A 15,325-nucleotide genomic window follows, 5' to 3' on the forward strand; every position below is an offset into this window, starting at 1 on the left:
TCCTATATATTAAAAAACAAAGTGTATTTCAAAATCCAAATTATAAATTAGGAACTCATTATTCACTATTTGATTATCTACTAATGAGTATTTCTTTTTTTTAATTTATTTATTTTTGAGAGAAAGGGAGAGAGAGCAAGGGAGAGGCAGAGAGAACGGGAGAGAATCCCAAGCAGGCTCCCCACTGTTTGGGGAGGAGCCAGCCGTGGGGCTCAAACTGATGAACTTCGCGAGATCATGACCCGAGCCAAAACCAAAAGTCAGATGCTTAACTGACTGAGCCACCCAGGGCCCCCATAATAAGAAGTATTTCAAAGAATGCCTAGTGTGATGGGCTGGGTTTCTTTAAATGATCTTATTTTTCTGGGGCATTAAAGATAATGTGTTTTAAAGACATTTGGATTTAAGCTTTTTTATTTCAAAACAGTGTCTACTATATAAAATGAGATGCCCTCTGTATTAAATGAAAACCTAATAAGATAGTTCTCTAATTAGTTAGGAAGAGCGTCCCTCCCTTGGCTCCATCCAGACTCCCATTAATTTTCAGAAGGCCATGACTCGTTGACCTTTTGAAGAGTGTACCACGCTGCTCTACTGTAGTTGGAGCACAGGAGTGGGGAAAAAAAAAAAACAGTACAGCAGTTTAGCTGGTAATACATTGTATTGTTGGAAGTTAAAGGAATCTCTGCAGAATGAACACTAAGGATTAAGCTCAGAGAGTTTCTTAAGGGGATGCTTTTTGGTTAAATTGCTCTTTCAGTTTTCTGCCTTTGAGCACAGGAACTAGCTTTCTTGGGGAAAAAAAAAAAAACAGCCCAAATCTCCCTGCGACTGACTTAAGAACAGATAGAAATGATGCAATAGTGTACCACATACACTTTCCCTTTTGCCTCCTTCCAGCTCAGAGCAAGATAACAAAGCTGTGCTGACCTCTGCACTTAACATGCTAACTCGGGTTTCCTTGAGTGTGTTTGGAAAGCCTGTCCGTACCAACTCCCATAAAATGCCAAGCCCAGGCTTTGCTAGGGCACAAGTCAGTGCTTCGTAACTTTCCCTTGCAGGCAATGGTGGTGAGATCCACGGGCCCAATGAATATTGTTCATGTCTCCCTGCAACCTAGCACAGCACCTGGCCTAGAGTCAATGTTTAATGAATCTATGCCAGGGTACTGGGTAGAGGAAGTAATGAAAAGGAGGCGGGCAGTACCTTCTCAAGTATATTAGTTTGACAAAGGATAACCCAAGTGTCGTCATCAAATATTTCTTGCTCTGTAATGACTCCAGTGGCACTTCTTTTCAGCCTGTATCCTGTTCTCTTTGCTGTGGTGGACCATGTTGATTACCTCCAACTTCCCGATGCACTCTCTTCTTTGGCTTATGACCTCATTCTCTCTGACATTTCTCCGACTTATCAGGCCATTCATTTCTCATTCTCCCCCTCGGCTTCGTCTTAAACATCATGGTCTCTCTTACTTCTCGTGTTCTCTTTAGCAATTCCCTCTCCCTAGATTATCCATGTATGCATTTGGTGTCAACTGCCAGCTATAGGTTCTATAACATGAAAACTTTGTCTTTTTTTTTTAAGTCTTATTTATTTATTTTGAGAGAGAACACATGCGAGAGGCAGAGAGAGTGGGAGAGAGGGAATCCCAAATGAGATCATGACCCGAGCCAAAATCAAGAATTGGATGTTCTGCTGACTGAGCCACTCAGGCACCGCCCGCCCCCCCCCCACCCCGCTCATAACATGAAAACCTTCAAATCTACAACTAAGTTTTATTTAACACTTACTGTGGCTATTGTCTGTACTAGGTGGTGGAAGTGTAGCACTTAGAAAGGCATGGTCTTGCCCCTGAAAGAAGTCATAGTCCAAAGAGAAGATAGACTTCAACAAATTACAATAAATGCAGATAAGTAGAATGATAGAAAAGTACAGGGCATTGCATTATGGAAGCAGAGAACCTCTCCAAGGAAGTAACATTTAACCTATGACCTGAAGGGTAAGAAGGGGTTAATGAAATGAAGAAGACAAAGCAGAAGCCAGAAAGGGATTATTAACAGATAAGACCAGAGAGGTAGGTCAGAGTTAAATGGTGGAGGGCCTTGGAAGGCTCAACAGAGGGTTTGAACTTTTTCCTAAAAGCAATGGGAAACTTATCAGTTTTAAGAAAATGGCAGGCTCGGGATTGCTTTAGAAAGTGGCTCTGGGGGCACATGGGTGGCTCAGTCGGTTAACCATCCGGCTTCAGCTCAGGTCATGATGTCACGGTTTGTGGGTTCGAGCCCCGCGTCGGGCTCTGTGCTGACAGCTAGTTTGGAGCCTGGAGCCTGCTTTGGATTCTGTGTCTCCCTCTCTCTCTGACCCTCCCCTGCTCATGCTGTCTCTCTCTGTCTCTCAAAAATAAATTAAAAAACAAAAATTTTTTTTTTATATTAATAAAAATTTTTTTTTAAGTGGCTCTGTTAGCAGCTTGGTGCGTAGATTGAAGTTGTAGCAGGTCAAGGATGCTGACCATGCCCTGGACTTAGGTGCCAAAATAGAAGAGCGATAACAGAGCTCTGTTTAAGGTAGAATCAATGGAATTGATCATTGGTTGGACAGAGTGGAAGATGAGGAACTGATTGCTTGAAAAGGGAACGAGCAGCTCCTGGGTGTCTCAGTGGGTTACGTGTCCGATTCTTGGTTTCAGCTTAGGTCGTGATCCCATGGTTTTGGGTTCAAGCCCTACATCGGGCTCTATGCTGGCAATGTGGAGCCTGCGTGAGGTTCTCTCTCTCCCTCTCTCTGCCCCTCCTCCCTCAAATAAATAAACTTATTAACCTTGAAGACACTATGCTAAGTGAAATAAGCCAGTCACAAAAGGACAAATATTATGTGATTCCACTTACCTAAAGTACGTAGAGTTGTCAAATTCAGAGACCCAGAAAGTGAAATGGTGGTTGTCAGGGGCTGGGAGAAAGAGGGACTGCGGAGATGATGTTTAATGTTGTTTAGTGGATATGGAGTTTCAGTTTGGGAAAAAGAAAGCTCTAGAGATGAATGCCAGCAATGGCTGCACAGAAGTGTGAACATACTTAATGCTACTGGACTGTACACTTAAAAACAGTTACAATGCTAAAAAAAAATATGACAATCAAACATGTCTTCCTTTAAAAAAAAAAATCACACAAAGTCTGAGATGTCTCTGATCAATAGTTACTCCAAAATGTATAATAGGGTTTGTACCAGTGAGACTCCAATTTGAAAAAACTACTCAAAATGTTTAAAACCAAGGAACTTTAATGCAGAGAATCAGACAATAAGTAACAGAAGAGCTGAGAAGCCAAATACAGATTAGCAACAGCAGGAAGCCACCACCACCAGGCAAGAGGATGAGGCAGGGTCACCCGAAGGGAGGAGCGCAGGGCCCAGGGTCAGGAGCAGGAAGACCAGTGGGCCTGCCTGCCTACCTGGAGATGCCGCCTGCCGCCAAAAGGCAAGGGGAGGCATACTTTTCCCGTCCTCACATCTTCTAGTGTCCTGCCAGCGTTTCCCACTGGCTGGGTCCAGATGCAAGCCAACTGTATTAGGCAGTTTAGACGAGTTTATGCTGCTGTGACAGACAGTATAAAACGTCTGTTTGCTCACAAGAATGAACGCAAATTTCTGGCCCAAGTTTCGTGGTGGTGATAGGAGTCCCCTGCGGCTTTGGCCTGCATGTCTTCTCATTTGCAGACTGACACTGAAGTAGCACCCCCCAGCTTACCCTACCAAGACCACGCAGAGGGGAAAAAGAAATGCCCACGCCACACAATGGCTCTTAAGCTTTTGCTTAGAAATGGTATATGTCACTCCCACTCACAGTCAATTAGCTAAAGCAAGTCACATGACCTTGCCTGATGCCACTGTCTTCTGGAAACATACTCCTCCTTTAGCTGACAGTGCAAATGGGTAACCGTGTCGAGGGCTGTTTGATTCTCCTACAGGGAGAGAAGCAAATAGTAACAATAATAGTCTCTTATCACAGGCTGCCTTGGTCATAAATAATCATTTCTCTCTTTTTTTGCATGAAAAATATACCCACTCTTCCTACAAAGAGTGACACCCCCAAAGTTTTAACCACTCGTGACATCAAGGCCAAAGTTTAATAATAACTCATGGTATTATGTATCTGGACATGGATTATGTCCAGATAGGGCTCCTCTTAATCCAGAAACTAATGAGCAAACAGATGTTATCAACTGCCCACCCATGTCTATACCTTATATGAAATGGTTGAGCCAAGACTGAATAAACACTTCTGTTCATGAAAAGAAAAAATGACAGACTCAACAGCCATCACTGGTTCTTAGAATTCCAAACTCCTGCCGGGTGTAGAGAATAGTCCTTGAATAAGTTCCAATTCAGGTCCCTGGGAGGAGCCCCTGCTCTTCAAAGCTTCTGGCTTCTGGCTGGGTGAGCAGCTTTCCCAGCTTCCATCCTGCCCACAGAAATTTTGGAGCCCAAATGTTGGTCTCCAGCAATCATATCTTTTAACCCAAGCTGATGTATCTTGGTTGTGCACCTCTCTTTCAACCTTGAATAGCATTTTACCTGATTCGAGTCAGCTCTATGTGCAAATTACCATACCCTATAATTCTTTTTAAGACGTCCCTCTCTCTCTAGGCATAACTGGTAAGGTAACTTGAACTTACCAAGCTGCCACTGGAGAGCATGCCCTTAGACTACTGAGAACCACTTTGTCCAACAAAGGACTTACTGGGAGCCACTGTTCATGCCCTTAATCTGGTCTCTGTCCTAAGACTGAGGGTGTTGTTTGGTTTTTTTAAGTTTAGTTATTTGAAAAAAAGGGAGAATCCTAAGCAGTTTGCACTGTCATCACAGAGCCCGATGTGGGGCTTGATCTCACCAACCACAAGATCATGACCTGAGCCGAAATTGAGAGTCAGACGCTTAACCAACTGAACCACTCAGGCACCCCCCAAAGCTGAGTTTTAATCTCTGCTGACAAAACAGCCAATTCTTTTCTGAGCTCATCTCATTCTTGTAGTAGCCTATCAAATGCAGCTAAAAACAACCAAGTCGCACTCATGACAATCTGTTTCCCAACCTTTTGCCTAAACTCACAAACTACTTGGTACACAATCTGCCTTCTAAATGACCATAGGCTACACCACTTGCTGTCCACCCCTAGGACCCAAAGTCAATGGCACATATTTAAGCACAGCATTCTGTAACTTGCACCAATTATTCGATTAGCTTTTTTAAATAATGTGGTATTAACAGACAGCTCTCCCTCTCTCCCTGAAATCTCACCACATTCATTTCTTCCTCAGATTACAGGTCAGGGCTACAGATTGGCTTTGGCTCTGCTCCAGGTGTCTATTATTCTGGGATCCTGACAGAGGAAACAGCTCTTATCTTGGTCTCATGGTAAAGGGAGAAGAGAAACAGCTGAACCACATTGTGGCTCCTAGACCTTCTGGTCAGAGTCGATATTGAACGTCTGTTCACTTTCCATTGGCTGAAGCAAGTCATGTAGCCAGGCCTGATGCCAAGGGGACAGAGGAGTGTTCTTATCTTCAGGGAGGCACTATAAGGCACTTAGTAATAAAGGGTTCTATACTCCTATTTCAGAGAAGGGAGTGAATAATTGGGAACAATATAATAATATAATCTTACATTTCTCTGACACAGGAGTTTGGGAAACCGAGTCTATGGGAGTTTACTGGCCCCTGCCTCTTGCCCACGACGTATACAGCAGAGCAGGGGAAGAGAGGAAAACATGGATGGAGATGACAGCAGGGACCCAGGATAGCAATAGAGCTGGATGAGGAGGCAGCTTGAAGTTACATTTGCATAGTCCATTGTATAAGACAGGGGGAAAATATCCAGAATTGTCAGTAACAAATCATGAAGAAAACCTTACAGAGATTTTGGGAGGTGAGTAGAGACAAAAGTCCAGGTTGAGAAGTCCAGTAAGAGGTTAGATATGAGGCCTGGAACTCAGAAGAGAAACGAAGGTTGGCTCACATCACTGATTTGAAGACAATTGAAATTGACACTGCCCAGAAGAAATATATATAGTAATGAAATACAATTTGTTTTATTTATTTTTATTTTTTATATAGTTTATTACCAAGTTGGTTTCCATATAACACCCAGTGCTTTCCCCACAAGTGCCCTCCTCCATGACCATCACCCCCTTTCCCCCTTCCCCCATTCCTCTTCAGCCCTCAGATTGTGTTCAACATTCAAAAGTCTCTCATGATTTGCCTCCCTCTCTCCCCAACTCTTTCTCTGCCCTTTCCCATTCCCATGGTCCCCTGTTAGGTTTCTCCTGTTAGACCTATGACTGACAATATATGGTATCTTTTCTTCTCTGCCTGACTTATTTCACTTAGCATGACTCCTTCTAGGTCCATCCATTTTGCTATAAATGGCCGGATTTCATTCTTTCTCATTTCCATGTAGTACTCCATTGTGTATATATACCACATCTTCTTGATCCATTCACCAGGTGATGGACATTTGGGCTCTTTCCATGATTTGGCTATTGTTGACGGTGCTGCTATGAACATTGGGGTACATGTGTCCCTATGCATCAGCACTTCTGTATCCCTTGGGTGGATCCCCAGCAGTGCTATTGCTGGGTCATAAGGGAGTTCTATGGATAGTTTTTTGAGGAACCTCCACACTGTTTTCCAGAGCAGCTGCACCAGTTTGCATTCCCACCAACAGTGTAGGAGGGTGCCCGTCTCTCCACATCCTCACCAGCATCTATAGTCTCTTGATTTGTTCATTTTAGCCACTCTGACTGGTGTGAGGTCGTATCTCACTGTGGTTTTGATTTGTGTTTCCCTGATGCTGAGTGATGCTGAGCATCGTTTCATGTGCCTATTGGCCATCTGGATGTCCCCTTTGGAGAAGTGTCTGTTCAAGTCATCTGCCCATTTCTTCACTAGATTATTCATTTTTCGGGTATGGAGTATGGTGAGTTCCTTGTAGATTTTAGATACTAGCCCTTTTATCCGATCTGCCATTTGCCGCTATCTGCCGGTTTGCCCATTCTGCCAGTTGCCTATTAGTTTTTTTGATTGTTTGCTTTGCAGTGCAGAAGCTTTTTATCTTGATGAGGTCCCAATAATTCATTTTTGTTTTTGATTTCCTTGCCTTTGGGGATGTGTCCAGTAGGGAATTGCTGTGATTGAGGTCAAGGAGGCTATTACCTGCTTTCTCCTCTAGGATTTTGATGGCTTTTTGTCTCACAATCAGGTCCTTTGTTCATTTTGAGTTTATTTTTGTGAATGGTGTAAGAAAGTGGTCTAGTTTCATTCTGCGTGTTGCTGTGCAGCTCTCCCAGCACCATCTGCTAAAGAGGCTGCCTTTTTTTCCATTGGATACTCTTTCCTGCTTTGTCAAAGATTAATTGGCCATACAGTTGTGGGTCCAGTTCTGGGCTCTCTATTCTATTCCATTGGTCTATGTGTCTGTCTTTGTGCCAATATCATACTGTCTTGATGATGACAGCTTTGTAGTAGAGGCTAAAATCTGGGATTGGGATGCCTCCCGTTTTGGTTTTCTTCTTCAATATTACTTTGACTATTCAGGGGTGTTTTGGTGGTTCCATACAAATTTTAAGATAACTTGTTCTAGCTTTGAGAAGAATGCTGGTGCAATTTTGATGGGGATTGCATTGAATGTGTAGATTGCTTTGGGTAATAATGACATTTTAACAATGTTTATTCTTCCGATCCATGAGCATGGAATGTTTTTCCATTTCTTTGTGTCTTCTTTAATTTCCTTCATAAGCTTTATATAGTTTTCATCGTATAGGTCTTTTACATCTTTGGTTAGGTTTATTCCTAGGTATTTTATGGTTTTTTGTGCAATTGTGAATGGGATCAGTTTCCTGATTTCTCTTTCTGTTGTTTCATTTTTGGTGTATAAAAATGCAACCGATTTCTGTATGTTGATTTTGTACCCTGTGACTTTACTGAATTCATGGATCAGTTCTAGAAGTCTTCTGATGGAGTCTGTCAGGTTTTCCATGTAGAGTATCATGTCATCTGCGAAAAGTGAAAGTTTGACTTCTTCCTTGCCAATTCTGATGCCTTTTATTTCCTTTTGTTGTCTGATTGCTGATGCTAGGACTTCCAGCACTATGTTAAACCACAGTGGTGAGAGTGGGCACCCCTGTCGTGTTCCTGATCTCAGGGGGAAAGCTCTCAGTTTTTCCCCATTGAGGATGATATTAGCTGTGGACTTTTCATAGATTGCTTTAATAGTGTTTAGGTATGTTCCTTCTATCCTGACTTTTTCAAGGGTTTTTATTAAGAAGGGATGTTGTATTTTGTCAAATGCTTTTTCTGCATCTATCGATAGAATCACACAGTTTTTATCTTTTCTTTTGTTAATGTGATGGATCACATTGATTGATTCGTGAATATTGAAACAGCCATGTAACCCAGGAATGAATCCCACTTGATCATGATGGATAATACTTTTTATATGCTGTTGAATTTGATTTGCCAGTATCTTGTTGAGTATTTTTGCATCCATATTCATTAAGGATATTGGCCTGTAGTTCTCTTTTTTTTGGAGTCTCTGTCTGGTTTAGGAATCAAGGTGATATTTGCTTTGTAGAGTGAGTCTGGAAGTCTTCCTTCTATTTCTGTTTTTTGGAATAACTTGAGAAAGATGGGTGTTAACTCTGCTTTAAATGCCTGGTACAACTCCCCTGGGAAGCCATCCAGCCCTGGGCTTTTATTCGTTGGGAGAGTTTTGATAACTGATTCAATTTCTTCACTGGTTATGGGTCTGTTCAGATTTTCTGTCTCTTCTCATTTGAATTTCAGTAGTGCATGTGTGTTTGGGAATTTGTCTATTTCTTCTAGATTGTCCAGTTTGTTGGCATATAATTTTTCATAGTAATCTCTGATGATTGCTTGTATTTCTGAGGGGTGAGTTGTAATAGATCCATTTTCCTTCATGATTTTGTCTATTTGGGTGCTCTCTCTTTTCTTTCTGAGGAGCCTTGCTAGAGGTTTATCCATTTTGTTTACTTTTTCAAAAAACTAGCTCTTTGTTTCATTGATTTTCTTTCAACTGCTTTTTTGGATTCTATATTATTTCTTCCCTGATTTTTATTATTTCTCTTCTTTTGCTGGGCTTGAGGTGCTCTTGCTGCTCCCTTTCTAGTTTCCTTAGGTGCTCTGTTAGATTTTGAGTTTGCGCTTTTTCTAGTTTGTTGAAATAGGCCTGGATTGCAATAAACTTTCCTCTTAGGGTTGCCTTTGCTGTGTCCCTGAGCGTTTGGATTGTTGTATTTTCATTTTCATTTGTTCCCATATATTTTTTAATTTCCTCTCTGATTGCCTGATTCGCCCAATCATTCTTCAGTAAGGTGGTTTTTAACTTCCACATTTTTGGAGGTTTTCCAGACTTTTTCCTGTAGTTGATTTCAAGTTTCATAGCATTGTGATCTGAAAGTGTGCATGGTGTGATCTTAATTCATTTGTATTTATGGAGGGCTGTTTTATGACCCAGTATGTGATCTAGCTTGGAGAATGTGCCATGTGCACTCGAGAAGAACGTGAATTCCCTAGCTTCAGGATGCAGAATTCTAAATATACCTATCAATTCCATCTGTTCCAGTGTGCCGTTCAGGTGCATTGTTTCTTTAGTGATTTTTCTGTCTGGTTGACCTATCCATTGCTGTCAGTGGAGTATTAAAGTCCCCTGCAATTAGCACATTCTTATCAATAAGATTGTTTCTGTTTGTGATAAATTGTTTTATGTATTTGGGCACTCCCGAATTCGGCACATAGATGTTTATAATTGTTAGCTCTTCCTGATGGAGAGACCCTGTAATTATTATATAATGTCCTTCTTCATCTTTTATTGCTGCCTTTACTTTAAAGTCCAGTTTATCCGATATAAGTATGGCTACTCTGGCTTTCTTTTGGCTTCCAGTCACATGATAGATATTTCTCCATCCCTTTACTTTTAATCTGAAGGTGACTACAGGTCTAAGGTGAGTCTCTTGTAGACAGCAAATAGATGAATTTTGGTTTTTTATCCATTCTGCTACTCTGTGTCATTTGATTGGAGCATTCAGTCCATTTACATTCAGTGTTATTGAAAAATGTGGGTTTAGATTCATTGTGTTCTCTGTAGAGTGCATGTTTGTACTGATGACTCTGGTGTCTTATATTCCTTGCTACATTTCTCTCATAGAGTCCCTCTTAGGATTTCTGGTTTGGTGGTGATGAATTCTCTCAATTTTTGTTTATTTGGGAACACCTTTATCTCTCCTTCTATTTTGAATGACAGGCTTGCTGGATAAAGGATTCTTCATTGCATATTTTTCCTGTTCATCACATTGAAGATTTCCTGCCTTCCTTCCTGGCCTGCCAAGTTTCATTAGATAGGTCTGTAACCACTCTGATAGGTTTCCCTTTGTATGTTAGGGCCCTTTTATCCCTAGCTGCTTTCAGAATTCTCTCTTTATCCTTATATTTTGCCAGTTTCACTATGATATGTCGTGCCAAAGGTCGGTTCAGGTTACGTCTTAGGGGAGTTCAGTATGCCTCTTGAATTTCAATGTCTTTATGTTTTATTTATTTTTAAAAAGTTTATTTATTAAGTATTTTGAGAGAGAGAGAGAGAGAGAGAGAGACAGAGAGAGAGAGAAAGGCAGAGACAGAGGAATCCCAGGCAGGCTCCACACTGTTAGCACAGAGCCCAACATGGGCTCACACTCACAAACCTCGAGACCATGATCTGAGCTAAGGTTGGATGCTTAACTGAATGAGCCCCCTAGATGCCCCTACAATTTTTTTTTTAAAGCAGAGGGCCTAGAAGAACCTTGAGGAATCTCAATATTCCAGGGACGGATGGCAGAAGTGCCAAGAAAGGGTTAAAGAAGGAATCCAGAGAGGTAGGAGACAAAACAGGAAGTATGGTATCTTGGAAGCCAGAGAAAGAAATGGGGTTTTAAGAAGAAGGGGATGGTGGGGCGCCTGGGGGGCTCAGTCGGCTAAGTGTCCAACTTTGGCTCGAGCCATTTTCTCATGGTTCATGGGATGGAGCCCCATGTTGGGATTCTCTCTCTTCCTCTCTCTCTGCCCCGCCCCTGCTCACATGTGTTCTCTCTCTCAAAAGAAATAAATTTTTTTTTAAGGAAGGGGGTGATCAATGATATAGCCGCCTTCTAGACTTCTCAGCTTGGCTGGTACATGCGCCTGTCCTACTCGCCAAGTCCAAACAGGAGCCTCCCGTTGTTTTCTCTTGAGCCCCCTCTCAGCTAACAGCGCCTTCACTGCGCAGTCAGCCTGCCCAGCAGCTCCTCCTGGCCCATTTCCTGGTCAGCGTCTGTAGCAGTCACCGGTGATTGCCCACCGAACACCTGTCCCCTCCCCTTTCTCCTTCCCAACAGGAGTCTGTTGTGCAGACCTGCATCTACCCACCCCTGTGTGGCGTGTTTCGGGAAATGAGGTGCCATCACATGGCCAGGGGAGGGTTCTGTTCCTCCTGCCAGTGACTAGATTGATTGTAAATATGTGACAAAATTCTACCTATGCAATCTAAGGGGAGGTGTGACAGGATCTTCTGACAAAGGTTCTCTTGCTTCTATGAGATACTCTTTTTCCTTTACACATTGTCATGGAATTTGCCAACCACGGCAGTCTTACAATCTGGAAGGGAAATAGGCTGCGGGTAACACTAATATACCCAAAATGAAGATGCCAAGTGACAGATCTTGGGTCTTGATGTCACTGAGCTCCTGACTTAACCCTGGGCCATTCCTGCTTTAGGTCTTCTCATGCAAAGATAACACATTGACCTTACTAATTGTTAATATATTATATGAGGTAATAAATTGGCTTTGCTATATTTAAAACAATACGATCCAGAGCATTATGTTTCTTGTGGGCTGGAAGACATTCTCTAATGGATACAACTTCCCATCAACCTGTCATTCCCTCCCCCAGATTAATTAGATTGGAGATAGACTCTCATTCCAGGGATGGGCTTGATTTGTCTAAATCAATCATTGTAATCCTATCCCCTTAAAGTTTTTTTTAATGTTTATTTTTGAGAGAGACAGAGCATGAGCAAGGGAGGGGCAGAGAGAGAGGGAGACACAGAATCTGAAGCAGGCTCCAGGCAATGAGCTGTCAGCACAGAGCCAACGTGGGGCTCAGACTCACAAGGCAAGATCATGACCTGAGTCAAAGTCAGATGCTTAACCAACTGAGCCATCCAGGTGCCCCAAATCCTATCCCCTTTAACTGTTCTAGAACCCCATCCAAGAACATGGGATTCAGAACCTGGCCACAGGGACTGGTTCTGGAATGGATACCTGACCTGATAGGAACCAATGTAAGTTTCCTGCCTCCTTCTGAGAAGTTACTTTGTTCTCTTAGAGAAAGTCACTGGAAGAGATATTCCTTCTCTCTCTCCTCTCGATGTAAAGAAAAAGCACACAGCTCTGACTGCTACATTCTGTACCATGAGGGAAGCCGGACTGAGGACCAAGTTCATGCTGTAGATGGCAGTGCACCTGCATGGAGACAACATGGTCCTTGGTGCTATTGTTGAGCTTCTTTATTGACCAATTGTCTTCACTAACTTGCACACCTTTAGTGGAAGCTGGTTACTGGCAACTAAAAGTATCATAGAATGAGGGCCCATCCCCCTACGTCCTCGTGGTTCTCAGGTGCTATTGAGTTGACCTCTCAAGCATCTCATGAACTTGCCATCTCCTCTCCATTCCTAGTGCCTCAGCCAATCCCAGGATATCTCACCTGGATTCCCCCCCAAATACCTCCGCCCTCACTGGTCTCCAGCTCCATCTCCCTCCAAGTCACTCTCTACCTGCCGCCAGTGTAAGCTTTAACAGATGAAGGTCTGAGTGCATCATTTCCCTGCTTCAAACCCTCCTGTCCACCTGGCTGTCTCTAATTTGGTCTTGAAGACTTGTTTCAAGCCTCTTATGGGAATTCCTTTCTGATACACCTCAGCATGTCTCAGTACTTCTTTGGCCAACCATGATATCCCATTGTAAAAAGGACTATACTGCATTACAATTTTTCTCTCTCTTTTTTTTAATGTTTATTAATTTTTGAGAGACAAAGAGACAGAGCATGAGCAGGGGAGGGTAGAGAGAGAAGGAGATACAGACTCTGAAGCAGGCTCCAGGCTCTGAGCTGTCCACACAGAGCCCCATGCAGGGCTCGAACCCACGAACCACAAGATCATGACTCGAGCCAAAGTTGGCCACTTAACCGAGTTACTCAAGTGCCCCAATTTTTCTCTTTTCTATCGCTGCCTACGTGACTGAGAGAGGTCCATGTTCCCAGGGTCAACAGACAGTAGGTTTGTTGAGCATACACATGACAGAATTAAGTTTTATCTAAACTTGACACATATGCTTAGTCATAGGGAGCTAACCAAGCAAATAACTTGGTGAAGTGTCAAGAACGCTGGATTGAAACACACACAGCCTGAAACTTTGTTTTGACTCCCCCACTTACAAGATATGGGAACCTCAAGGAAGTGCCTTGGCATCTGTGCAACTCAGTTTCCCATCTGTAGAATGGGAATACTGCAGTGATGTCGGGGATGACATAGCCCACTGTCTGCCTGTGTTGAGGGGATGGCTCTTGGCCTGGAAACTTTTCATTCACAGTGAAGACGCGAAAGAGGGAAAGCTACTCATGCGATGGAAAGTAGAAAGTTAACACTCACTCCTTTCATAATGCGTTTATTTTACATAATTTATAGCATAGGTAACAGAATCATTTTCCAAAGTCATGGACCAGAGGAAAATGAAGGGGTGATTTTGATCATTAGAGGTGGCTTCGAAGGACCGCCAGGCAGCACTGTGAATGAACAAAATATGCTATGTAAAATACTCTTCCTTGGGGGTGGTCAAAAAATGGAAATGTAGGTTGCGCCAGCACTGAAACAGCTTGCCTTTGGCTGTTCCAACCTTCCTGCAGAGAGGAAGACAGAGGCTGGTGGGGAGTGATTACTCCTCAAACAGAGAGTGATTTACCACCACCACTGGCGACGTGACAGATAAACTCATTTGCCCAAATCACTAAGCTTGGGTTTTTCCACCCACATTAATTTGTTGCTTGCACATGACAACAGTAGTGTTTGTCAGTGACGAGGATTCAAAGGCCTGGGCATTGCAGCTGACAAGAGCGCACAAACAACTCAAGGCAAGACACGATGGCCAGATGGACTGCTTTTGCCCCATCAGTGACTGCAGGGCAGAGGAGTCAAAAGGATGATTTCTCTCAGGCCATGCAGGCTTGACATGGTGTGAGGTCAAACTAAATTTTCACCTTTTAATTAAGCTGCTGGTACTCCTTCCATCTCAAGTTTTTGGAAGCCACTGAATGTGACGGAAATGTGGTCTTCTGGCCAAAATAGCAGTCTGGAGCCTGTGGCTGGCTGATTTTATTTTTGGATTCAAGGAGGACCTCCACCAAGCCTCTCTGTTTTATTCTGAACCTCAATTTCCCAAATATAGGAAGGAGAATCCACAGCAGCTTGGGAGATTTGCAAAACCTGTGCTTTCTGATCAGATGGACCAAGGTTTGAGTCTCAGCTTCACCACCGTCTAGTTATGTGACCTTCAGTAAGTGACTTAGCTTCTCTGAGACTTGAGGTTTCCATTTCTACTATGGGAAGAGTAATAAGTAGTTGTTTATCTTATTACTTCATCCATTCAGCAGTCATTTACTGAACGCCTCCTGTGTCCCAGGCAGTGTCCTAGATCTCAGTCTACAAAGGTGAGTGAAATGGACACAGTCAGTCCCTGTCCTCATGGAGCTTACTGTCTGTTGGGAGAAATCAGCAAAATCTCTCAGTACCATGCATGGCTTTCAACGGGCACTCAGTAAATGTAAACAGGACCCAGTAAATTCTTGAAATTCAGTACTACTTGATATGCTTTCATTCCTTTTTCATTAACCACTTGATATGCATTCATTCCTTTTTCATTAACCCCTTGCATGTCTCAGGGCTTTGCCAAGTGATATTCCATCTGGCTTGTTCTTTCCTTAGCTATTCAAATGGCTTTCTCTCTCTCTCGCTTTCTTCGTATCTGTACTCAACTGCCAGCTTCCCCAGAGAGGACAGCCCCAATCACCTATTAAAATAGCCTTCCCTCTTCTACCATGTTCCACCTACTTACCTTGCTTTAAACCCATTCTTTAGAGAACCCAGAACTGGGCCCACAAATGTATGGCCAATTAATTTTTGACAAAGTAGGAAAGAGTATGCGATGGAAAAAAGACTGCCTCTTTAGCAGGTGGTGCTGGGAGAA

The sequence above is a fragment of the Suricata suricatta genome, chromosome 2, assembly GCF_006229205.1.
Source record: "Suricata suricatta isolate VVHF042 chromosome 2, meerkat_22Aug2017_6uvM2_HiC, whole genome shotgun sequence".
In the NCBI taxonomy this organism is placed as follows: Eukaryota; Metazoa; Chordata; class Mammalia; order Carnivora; family Herpestidae; genus Suricata; species Suricata suricatta.